The sequence below is a fragment of the Cupressus sempervirens genome, chromosome 2, assembly GCF_028749045.1.
Source record: "Cupressus sempervirens isolate cs-2001-9-10 chromosome 2, ASM2874904v1, whole genome shotgun sequence".
NCBI lineage: Eukaryota > Viridiplantae > Streptophyta > Pinopsida > Cupressales > Cupressaceae > Cupressus > Cupressus sempervirens.
In genome coordinates this window covers 477,127,139-477,139,904 of record NC_143119.1, presented here as the reverse complement: position 1 = coordinate 477,139,904, position 12,766 = coordinate 477,127,139, and the positions used below count along the sequence as shown (strand labels likewise).

General features: G+C 36.9%; 1 protein-coding gene across 2 annotated transcripts in view; it reads left to right on the top strand.

Moving 5' to 3' along the window:
- Positions 1 to 12,766, top strand: part of LOC149573105 (1,4-alpha-glucan-branching enzyme-like) — a 245,336-nt gene that overhangs the window by 184,804 nt on the left and 47,766 nt on the right. The gene's annotated exons all lie outside the window — the stretch shown is intronic.

The following is a 12,766-nucleotide window of genomic DNA, read 5'->3' as shown; positions in this document are numbered from 1 at the left end:
ATTTATATTTGCTGGTAGGCATTATTTTCTTCCTGCACTTTGGGAGTAGTGTTTTCCACATCTGTAGTTGCATTTGTTGGTTGAAGAATTAATTTGCTGCTGCTAGTCTTCGTTTCAGAGGGTTTCAAGGCATGTCTTACCTGTAAGTTCATCGATTGTAACTTCTAATTTTTCTGGGTATTGTTAATTTAGATAATAGGAGATATTTTATCAACTGGGTTGTTGGTATTTTGTGAAAATACTCAGTATCTAAGTTGATATTGAAATCTGAATGTTTTCAGCTATATATTCCCTAAGTAATATCCAAATATTTGAGTTGAAATTATTATTGCAATATCCTCTATTTTGATGCTATATTGTTGTATAAAAAATTGCAAAATCTCAACAAAATAAAGAAATCAATTCTTCATCACAGATTTTTTGAGAGCCAACATGGTGTATTTTAGTGGTATCAGAGTTTGCTTGCGAAGTGTTTGACGAAATGTCAAACAACTGAATTATATAAGAATTTGGTGTTTTACGAAGTTATAACCGGTTGGGGTTATTACATACCAGGCACTAAAAGAGCCAATCTCACTTTGCTGAATTCATAAAGCTGCTAAAATCCCCTGCATTCTGTCTCTTATCAACTCCAGACATACAAAATGTTTGATATCTCCTACAAGTTTCATCCCGAGCTAGCTGGTGATGGATGTTGTATGGTTCTTGTAGATGCCGAAAAGAGCCTGCGTAATCACTATCATGTGCCCAGAATTATCGATCTGCACAGTATGACTCTGATTCTTCTTATTCACCTAAGTTCTCTCACCTTCCACAATTCCCTGACTGAATACAGCTATGAAAGAATGATCTGGCAGCCCCAAAGGCTGAAATTAAACCGATCAGCTTCCCAATGACTTCTAAGTCGCTGCTGAAGTCTGTCTTCAAATAAAACCCCTTAAATTCTACCTTAAGGAATGCAATTTTTACTTTCTCAATTGCTGCAACTTTAACCTGGAAGATTTCTTCCCTTCCATGCACCCTGATCTGCCATTACGGTGACCACCTTTCAATGCCCAACAAGGAAAGAAACTGTCTAAGGGCCAATCTGGAAGGTTAATGACTGATGTAGCATATACAGTGATCCATGTTGGCAACCTACAGTATCTAAAACTTCACTTTCTGCAGGCGTAAAGATGCAGCTAGATAACAAATTCGCTGGAATAGATTGATGAAGTAACCACACATATTAAAGTTTGTTAAGAAAGGTCAGAGCCATACCAATAAAGATGAAGTGCGTAATTCTTAAGAATGTGAGACAAATAGAAGGGAGTTATCATTAATAAGTCTCCAATGGCAGACATTGAGCACTAGGAGAACGAGTTGTATTTGGAGGACACCTCTTGTTGAAAGGTATTCTTTCTAATGATGTACTGATGTACTAATAAGGTTACACATCTCTCTATAGAGATGGTGACATAAGAAAGGTGTTAGGGGGATGGTGTGGAAGTGAGAGGTATGAAGAATTAATACAGAAGAGTTTTGTTTGAAAACATATGGAGTATATATATACACACACGAGTGCTTTGTAAGATATTGATCATATGAGAAAGAGGAGGGAATAATAAGGAAAGAAAAAACAATAAGTAAGAGAAGTGACCTCGAGTAGTACAACCACAAAATGGGCTAGCCTTATTCTTTTGTAACTCTTGTATTTGTTATAGATGATTGTTGGACTTCGACTACAACTTTACTAGTGTTATTGTTCAAAGCGGCATACTCCTACTTGTGAAATGACATGGCATTTATACATCTCAAAATAATATTTGTTTGAAAGGGGGCTGCTCAAGCTGGTATTCTTGAGTTGTATAATCCTACAACCAAATTACTGAGATAAGTGACATACATTTTTCCACTTTCTCTATCAGTTTTGAGTATAAGTTCAATAGATGGAAGAATCTTCCAATTAAACTTTATAGAAAATTGTCCTAAATTCCAGAAGATTGAATAAGGGACATTACACCAACCCAGACTCTTTTCTGCAGAGTTTCCCTGTACATGTCTCCATGGTGGATGCAACCCCAACAGACTTCAAAATCTTCAAGTCTTCCCTTTGTCCTTGTAGTCCTGTTGATACCTGGGAATGGTCTTCATACAATAGCTTTGCCCTTTCAATTGTCGTTTGTAGGATGCGACTCAGAAAATGCATTGCAAAGATGGCAGTCCACGTTCCACAATCATGGGTTGACTGGATAGGTCATTTTCTTCTGACATGAATCCTCCAGTATGCTCATCATTGATTAGTGTCTCACATCCATATTTTTTGCAACCATTTTAGCATGAAGCATGGTAATAGATTTTCCCCCGTTTATTTTATTCTATCACAGGTCATAAAACATATTGAGTGCACAAGAGGCTCCCCACAGAGTTTCAGAAACTTTCTCATTCTGCTTAGAAATGCGCTGAAAATTCATACGAGGTTCTTGGAAGAATTGCTTTTAGTGCTCCAAGATTGGGAAGCAGAATATGAGGTCCTTCCAATGGGCTTTTCATTAGCATCAATCCTTGATCAATGAAAACATGCACCCTGCACCTGAAGGTGAGTATCATTGTTCGGAACGTACTGAAATACTGTCATCTGTTTTATTTAAATTCCATCTCATGTGTTTGCCAATAGATTTGTGCATCCGGATACAATTATCATGGAAGGGGGTTTTGAAATTTCGAGTAATTCCCTGCTATCTGCAATTTAGTGATCATGGGTGCATGACGAGTATCAGATAGATCTTCAATACCCTTGATAAATTCTTGCATATTGTGATGTTCTTGGGAATTGGATCATATTGTATTTAGATCAGGCAATGTATTCTTGAGCTTTCTGAAATTTTCTTGGCCCTGTCATTTGATCTTGGCTGCGTGTATCCTCATCAAAGGTTCTTCACTTTAATTTTTTTGTAATGTCTCCTTTTAGGTACATTAGGAATTCTGAAGTTAAACTCATAAAATATTAAATTTGACTTATGAGAGTTTGAAGCAAGTTTATAAAATGGGACAATTTAATATTATGAAGGGGGGCTATAAAGTGACAAAGAAGAATAGGACAAAAGACAGAGAAGTGGAAACTGAAGAGTCATAGCATGATGCATTAAAAGAAGGAAGGGAGACTCATTTTGTGGATGCTTGAATAATTATTTGTTTGGAGAATTTGAGTTTCTCTTGGAGAGACATTGGGAGAGTTTACATCTCCATTTCAGACCAGAGGACCGAAACCTTCAGGCCCTCTCTGGCAGATTTGACATAGCTCCAGTTCATCATCCGTGGTGGATTCAAATCAAAATTCACTTTTGAGCCTACAGGTGCATTTAGTTGTTGATTTTCCGATCTGACTGTATTTCTGTTTTTAAGATTGAACTTAATGGTGTTACTGCATCACTGATGTATAATGCAACAACTTATTTCTAAGGAATTTTTATGGATTTTCTGGTTATGATATTGTATTGTTGAAAAGTCATAATATAGTAGTAATTGTGGAGGTCTTCTATAGGAGCATTTGTTGTTTAATCTGAAAGACTATTGCATGAACCATTTGCTTATTGATTCTGAAAACTAATTGAGGGAAAATTGGAGAGAATATCTAGGTAGGATATTACAGTGGTATCAGAGCGATGTATCCTGCAGCTTGCAGGGTTTACAAATGTAGAGTCTTGATAATTGCATTTCTAAGAGTATTGAAGTTTTATCTGATATTGAGAATCAGTAATTTTCTCATTTTCACGGAGGAAATATAAATATATTTGTGGTCATTGTGCTTCAAGTTTTTAGCATATTTCTTGAAGAATACAAGGCTATGAGAAGAATTGGAACAGTGAAGACAGAATTGGTTTAAGAGCATTTGATAGGGAGTATTTGTTTTCAGCCGCCAAATTTGCAACAGAAATTTGAATAAGAAGTTCCTGGAATCACAAGTTATATATATAGATCCATTCAATAGTATTTGTTGCCGTCCCCCTTCAAGAATTGAAGCTACAGATATTAGAAGAGTAAAGAGCTAAGATAGTGAATGGATGGGTCTCATATTTGGAGAACAGAGGCTTTGTCATAGACCAGAATGAGGATGCAAGAATTATGTGATTTTCATTGATTATTAATGTATAGTTTATTCCTTGTTGCATCAACTATTATTTAGTGGCCTACGTATAGCTGTTAAGAGAGCTCGTGTAATCACTTGAAGCCAACTACTGCCTTATTTTCACAGATTAACCTTTCATCTCAAGGAATCCTTTCCGGGCAAGGTGTCTTGTGTTAATGTTTATGGAAGCAATGGTTGTCGTAAAGTGTAGGCATCTTTGCTATCTCCGGTGAAGAGCTGATTGAAAATGACCCTTTGGAGGAATTCACAGTATACAAACAGCAGCGTGCAAAATTCTTGTACAAGGAGAGTCGGCGCAACGACTAGGGAGTAAACATGGCCAAATAATGAATAGCTTAGCGTAAGGCTGTAGATGATGCTCGTGTTATTGAAATCCTTGGAGATTAAGTCTTTATATGGCCGAAAGGTTTTAATTGCACCGTCAGGGGATGATTTTATTAGATGCTAAAGTTTTTATCAAGCCGCTGAAGTCTTTGAAGCCTGGGTGATATTAAATAAAATAGTAGAGTTGTGATCCAAACAAATTATAGAAGTCTCCTTAATATTCCAAGGCTATGTTTTGAAGATTACTACGATTTTTCGTGGACTCTGATGAGAATGTTAAGAGCATCGAACCGTGGAAGAGCTGAGTTTATCGTAGAGGAAAGAATCTAGAGAATGCTTCAGATATATCGAAAGTGTTCGTGAGATGGGCTAGTGAAGAATCGATTGGATGCCTTTAAGATTTTTGTCAGGTGTTGAGTGTTACATGTTTTTGGATGGACTTAGGGGTAGGAGTGTTACACTTTTCTGAGTTTTTTTTTTAGGAGCCAGAAATCTGAGATATTATTATTTGTGTGCCAAAACCATATTCTACACTATATTAGTAGACCCGACTCATTTAGTGGCACTCAAAATAAATTATGACCATTCACAGTTATCATCATCGCGTGAACAAAAGTTAAATGGAAGAGTTTTATGGAGATCCCCGGTAACGCATACACCACCTCTGCTTGTAACGTATGAACCAATTGTTTCTAGAATGACATTTGTTTTCTTTACAAAGAGGTGTATAAGAGATGCAGAGAAATCAAAAAAAATGTCTCGGTTTGGAAAGCACGGAGATGTGTCACGGCAATTCTAGGAAAGGCTATTTGCTGTTACTCCAAACAATTGTCTGCTTGATTAGGTGTTGAGTTCTTACGTTAGTTAGAAGTGGCCAAGATGGCACTAAAGACAAGCATCGAGAGTTATGTAGCTGAGTTGGACATACATGGTACTAGACTTGAGTTTGGTCCCAGCAGAAGGTTCTGGGCAGTTTCGTGCCTCTAGCTGAAGTCCCGTAGTCTAGTCAAGGGATTGGTCGATACCCAAACTAAGACCATAACACTGCAAGAGGGATTGGAACTTCCTTTTTAATTCATTTGTGGTTTTGCTAAATGGACAAATAAAGGCTTGGCATCAGGAATAAGTAATGGATTTTTGTTGGCAGTAAATTAAGAAACAATTCGTTTGACATGCAATGCTTCAACCATCATTGCAAATCCATTCTGGAAAAAAAATTACATACATGTGGATAGGAGTATCTGGTCGAGAAAGAAGCTGAAGTTTACTTGGTATGAAGGTAAAATGAGTAGTCCAGTATTTTCTGGGTAGAAAGTATAGGAAAAGGTTCATATTGAATTTGTGCATAAAATTACCTTGATAAACCTCTAATAGTGCTGATTCAAGCTAAGTGCCGACCTACAGGTCTATCAAACTGTTAAGGGTAGTGTTTCAGATCTGGCCTTACTTCATTCTGTCGCTGAACTAGATCAGGTCTGCAAATCAAAACTCTATTATGAATATTTTTTCTCCCTTGAGTATACAAATCCTTAAACTAAACTCAGTGAAATTAAACTGCATGCAAATTGTTTGACATAATCGCTTGCAAATTTAGAGTTTGAATAGCATTTTAATTTGGGCTGAGACACAGAACAATGCAGGCAGCTAGATCAGTTTTCAGATTGTTGTTTATCATAGTCTCATCATTGTTGTAATGAAGATCTATACCGGCCTTAGTATACAACGTACAATCGAGGGAGGATTCAAGGTTTATCATTGAGTTTGTAAGGCATAATATTTGAAATGACATCAAAGGACTTGTCAAAATTGGCCAAAATGCTTTATGAAATAGGTAGCAAACTCGAGTTGAAATTAGTGACAAGGGGAAAAGCTATTTTCGCCTTAACTCAGTTGGAGGGATGCTTGACCATTGTAGAACAATCAACCTCTGATTTATTGCAGATTGCTCTTGCTCTTGTTCATATAGTGTTTGTATTAAATCCCTATTAGTGGTTAAAGCACTCAGATAGAGAGGTGAGGCTATTAGCTACTTCTTGTTTGATGGAGGTTATGAGAATTTTGGCATCTCAAGAACCTTACGGAGAAGACTCAATGAAGGAGGTACTTAAGTAATCATCAATAATTTTAAGTATCTTGGGGACAGCAGCAGTTGTTATTTCTCTAGAAGGGCTACTATACTGAAGTCATTTGCAGAAGTCAGATTATGCAATCTTATGCTTGACATGGGATTGTATGACTTAATACATACCATGTTTCAAAATCTATTAGGCACCATCACGGAGGACCACAGTGGAGATGTCATTGCAGCCATGGAAGACATTATGGTTATGACATTTAAGGAATGCAATGCTCATTTCCAGCCACTTCTACAAATGTTAACAATTTCAAATAGAAAACAAAAGGCTTCTGTCATGTCCCCAATTTTTGCCCCTCCTTAGTGACAACATTTCTATCAAGGTTGGTCTATTATCTGGTTCCCATAGGCCAGCAGAGCATAGAGGGAACCAACCCAAGGGCTTTGAGAGTCATGCATGAGATTCCTAAGTACTTTGGAGTAGTAAACAACAGTTTCCTACAATTTAGGAGGGATTCCTAATTTGTAGGGATTGACTAGGAGTGGTTTAGGAGGCATTTGGAGACCTCGGCGAACGTTTTGGAGACTTAGAGTGCATCTTCTATTTTTTAGGAGGCATTCCTATTTTTTAGGAGGAACTCCCAGTATAGTGACAGTTCTCTCAGAGGTGCACACAGTAGGGGAGATTCATTGGGACTCAATTTTGGTTGATTGGGGCAATCTCCTACTTTTTAGGAGCATCCCTAGATTTTAGGGATGGACTGCCAGTTGACCCATCTTGTTCGGCATCAGTCACAGACAGGTGACAAGGTCAGATTCATGTTTGATTGGTCATTTTGGGCTTTTTGGGACCATTTGGGAAATATTTTAATATATTTAAATGTTTCTTAAGTTGGTGATTAAATAAATTAAATAAGGTTAAGTTTTAGCCATTTTGGAGTAATAAGGGGTTTTTTGGCCTCATCTGGATGCGCATCCTATGGTGTGATAGCTCGTTGGAAAGGTCTCAAAATTCTCTAAATCTTTCTCTTTGGTCTGAGCGCATTTCAGTGAATGGAATTCTATCTATGAGGAAAAAGGTCATTTTCTAGTAACATGACCACTTTAAAATAAGAAATTATAACATTTTCACTACACAATGCCACTTGGAGACACTTAGGGTTCAATTTGCAATTGAGAGGGGGTTATGAGGAGATGGAAGCTTCATTCTAAGATCATCTTTTGCATATTGAAAAACTTGTTTTTGTGAATTGGCTCTGAGAGAGCAATTCTTCATCTAGGACGCAAACCCCAGGTTCTGGATTGGCTGGGATGTAGCCCTCAGCAGTTATTGGCATTGGATTCTTTAGACAGTGTGTGTTGCTATCAGGGATAGAGTACACCATTCTTTATTGTGGATTCAGGTTGCAGATTTATGGTTTCAGCGTTACAGATTGATTTTTTCAGCTGGGACGTGATTCCTTGCAGTCTTACGGCTGCCATTTGCAGCAGTTTGGCATCATTGTTGGATGTAAGCTCCTTGGAACTGCATTGGATTTATTATTTGGCTTTATAAATCAGAAATCTACCTAGTACGATTTATAGCAATTCTGATTTGGCTCTATGTTCTTATTTATTTTCAGTCTCCTCTCATGTTTATTGTTCATTATTCATTACTATTGTGAAAACTATCAAAAAACACAAAACAAGAACAAAACCTTCTACAACTTCTGTCTATTCTCAAATACCATCAAAGAAATCACAAGAAAATATAGTTTATTAATTTAAAAACTATAGCAGATCAGCAAGGGCATCTATCAGGGATCTTTCAGCTTCAAACGTTGCTTGTAAGTTGGTCAACAAGGTGTTCAAACAATGTAAGCCAAAAATTGAGAAATTTAAACAATAGTGGGGTAAAGAAGAATTAAGGACAGGTTGTAGAATCTCAGAAAATGAGCAAGAACCAAATGAGGAAAGAGCAGATTTGTTTCACTTGCAAACATTTTTGGTCACTTGGTCACACTTGTGAGGGTAACAAGGAGGAAGAGTCAGCTCCAGAAGTGCACATCAGCATTGAGTAAATTTAGGATTCGTTAGTCCATCTTCAACATACTGAGGACCATGAGAGGGAACCTACTATGGATGATGGTAAGATTTGTACTAGTATCTTATTTGATAAAGTGGAGGTTTTTATTAACAAGCATTATGGTGATCATAAGGCTGAAAGTGAGTCTCTTAATGTGGATGAACTATGTGAGTCAATGACATGATAGTTGATAATACAATACAATTGGAGAGGGAGGAAATGTCTGAAAATGGTACAGCTGAAAATGAAAATGAACCTAGTATTCAAGAACTAGAAGAAGATATTATAGGAGCTGAATTGAAACACCAATCTGACATTTCAGTTTTAGATGGTGATGCTAGAGCATAATATTTGGAGGATAAGTTAAAAGTATCAAATGATATGATCATTGCAGCCTTAGTGAATTTTGATAACACCCATAAAAACATTGAAGAAATCATGTGGGAAGTTAAAGGTGTTGAAAAGGAGAAGGGAATAATGAATGAAATCAATAGCGCAAACCATCTTACTCTTAAGAGAGCACTAAAAAGAATGAAATCAAGTTACTTGAGGGTGCTTAAAGATAGGGATATAGCTATCAAACATGCTGAAGATAAAGAGAAGGTGAGAGATGAGTTATGTTTTCCAACTTGGTATGACACAATACTCATTACATTAGGTTGAAAATCAGATTTTTAAAACAACCACTCAGTAAGAGGATGGTCAAGAACTCAAGGCTAAAAAGATCATACACATAATAGAAGGGATTCACATCCTTGCTGAGATTGAAGGAGAGCACAATATATACACTTCACCTTATCAATATGAGGTTAATTATGATTACGCGGACTTTAAGAACCAGCAATTAGTAAACCATGAGAACTTTGGTTTTTATGACAACAGTGGTATACCTTCACAATGTCTTGTGGATAGATGTGAACCAAATGAAAATAATTAAGAGATTTCACTTGATGATGATCACTTCATTGATGGAGATGTTGACTTGAGTGTTGGTACTAATGGTGATGATGATAATTTTGAAATGTCCTTAATGTATGCTGATAGTTTCTACCAATTATCCAGAGACATATCACCAAGTCTTCATGAGATGGAAGCTATTTATTTGCTAACTAGTGGTTTTCTTTGTATGCATACTCTAACTATCAGTGGTTGCTATGCTTGGTCGACTATTATATTTTCAGATTTGGCTTGACTTTTGGAAGATTATGGCAGCAACTTGTGGTGGTAATATGAGTTGGACTTTTTACATATTAGAGATGCTTTTGTTTTTGGTGGGATGATTTGTTTGTTCAATTGGCTGACAGGATTGTGATGATAGGTTGGTTTGGGATCCAGGCGACATCAAGATACATGTTTTGCATTTTGAGGATTCTATTGAGAAACTACATAGTTTGAGATTTGACGCAGTTTTGATCAGAGTTGCGCAACCTATAGATGCATTGGTACTTCAGAGATTGACTTGGGATCCAGGGATCAAAGTGATAGAAGGGTTGCATTCTCACCTTGGGTACTACAACATGACTGATCATGACTTCAGAGTTACCAGTATGGGCCGTAGAGATGCTAGCAGATGGACATGGGACCCTGGTATTGGCTTATTGCCTTATGATTGTTTGAGGGCAAGCAATCTCGAAGAGGGAGAACTTGTAATGTCCCTTTTTTGGGACATTAGGATTTTTGAAGTTAAACTCATAAAATATTAAATTTGACTTATGAGAGTTTGAGTCAAGTTTATAAAATGGGTGAATTTAATATTATAAAGGGGGCTGTAAGGTGACAAAGAAGAAGAGGACGAAAGACAGAGAAGTGGAAATTGAAGAGTCACAACGTGATGCATTAAAGGAAGCAAGGGAGACTCATTTTGGGGATGCTTGGATAATTGTTTGTTTGGAGAATTTGAGTTTCTCTTGGAGAGACATTGGGAGAGTTTACATTTCCATTTCAGACCTGAGGACGCAAACCTTCAAGTCCTCTCTGTTGGATTGGACGTAGCCCCAGTTCATCATCCATGGTGGATTCAAATCAGAATTGACTTTTGAGCCTACAGATGCACTTAATTGTTTATTTCCAATCTGACTATATTTCTGTTTTAAAGATTGGACTTAATGTTGTTACTGCATTGCTGATGTATAATGCAACAGCATATTTGTGAGGAATTTGTATGGATTTGTTGGTTATGATATTGTATTGCTGAAAAGTCATAATACAGTAGTAATTTTGGAGGTCTTCTACATGAGCATTTGTTGTTTAATCTGAAAGACTATTGCATGAACCATTTGCTTATGATTCTAAAAATTAATTGAGGGAAAGTTGGAGAGAATATCTGGGTAGGATATTACACAACTGCATTTGAACTTCATGCTTGATTTGGTGCTCTGAAATTCAAATGCTTAGTCACCTTTGTGAAGTTCCTTGGCCAATGAGAATGAGTGTTACTGGATGTACTGATCTTTCCTAGAGAACTCCGTCTTTGACGTTTATCAATGCTCCCTGCCTTTTATCATAATCATACCTTTTCTGTTCATTTAGATTGAATGCTTTCCAAGACTGCTTCTGGAAGTGTTCACCCAGGCTGCTCAAAGCTTACCTTTCAAAGGATTCAAAATTCAACACTCAACAGAAACTCTTTATAATTGGATTCATTAATGAGCGGGAATGAGACTTGACTCGAAACTTGGTCCAGATCAATACCTATCAGCTAAAAAGGAAGGATCTGTGGAAATAGGAGCTAGAGTTACCACAACAATGTAAAACAAAAGGGAATCAAGTGAGTGAAAAGATAGGGTATCCCATCTTTGATGGGATGTGTGAAAATGTCACAGCAGGTCTCCAATTGCAATGGGATGATGAAACCTCCCAACACTAGGTAAACTGAAACTCTCTTAAGAAATATTAAAAAAAAAAAATTATTTGGAGAAAAGAGTTCAATTTGGACAAAAACATCAGTGGGGTTGCACAGATGGTTTTAATCACTGGCAAGAGAGGAATACTCCAAAGGACATTTTCCATTTGTCAGAGTAAAGCATGTGCTTTCATATCCAGTTGCAGACCAAAGAAACTCTCAAACTATAAATGGAACAGGTAGTATATTTGGGTGGCATTAACAATGTGTTTTCACAGCTTTAATCAATCAGAATAGTTTACCAAATAGCTTGGGGACATTGAGTAGTGTGCTATTATATTTGGGAATCAACTTGAGAGTGGTGTAATCAGTGGCTACTCATAAGGTGGATGAGTATCCATGCCAAGTGTGTCTCAATTCTTGTAAAACTCTCTCGATCTTTTTAACTTATATACAATCTTAAGTTCTTTTGCTTTGCCAATGCTAAAATTGGCAAAGCAATGATAAATTCTATTAATTTCTCATAGAAACTAGTGAAGAAAAATGACAATGTATCCAAAGGTGTTGTGCCTTCCATTAGGATATTGTTCGACTTCCATGTTGTGGAACCACAGTTGTGAATTACATGTAAGATGACCCTAGAGTCTCTTTTAATATTGGCAAAGGATGACACATTGTGCAGCCAATTGCAATCCAAGGGCAAGAGCTGCCACCCCAGCTTCATGGTGAGACCCAAAAGTGAGTATTTAGTAGCAACAATGTAGAAGATTGCTTTAATGATCTCTGATAAACTGTCCCTGAAGACCCTGGGTTCCCAATAGAGACTCTATTAAAATTTAGTCTATGAATGCCACATGGGTGAGGGAACCATTCTACAGTTTTCTTAAATTAAAGAGATGACTGAACTCTCCCAGTACCATGAATCGGTGACTATGCAGAAAACTATTAGTCAGTGGGTTACATTGAGAAAAACTTGAAATGATGCCATAAGAGAAAGTTGAACATATATTTTTATTTTATGCAGTGAAGTATATGCTTGAAAGAGAAATGAAATGTGATTTACAAGGTGTAAGTTCCAATTATATGAATGAACCACACAGAACAGATGTGATTACTGATAACAATAGATGTAGATTAGAAATACTTTAAGATGACCATGAGAGTGTGAGACAACAAATGGGAGACATCTAGGTATTGAATGGTGAACAGATGAGTAAGGATTTGTATGGTGGGGTCATTGGTGCTTGAAAATTATGTGGGAGAATTAGGTCTATGGAAAGTGATGTCATATACAATGGTTCTATTACAACACGGCATTTTGGAAAGGAAAAA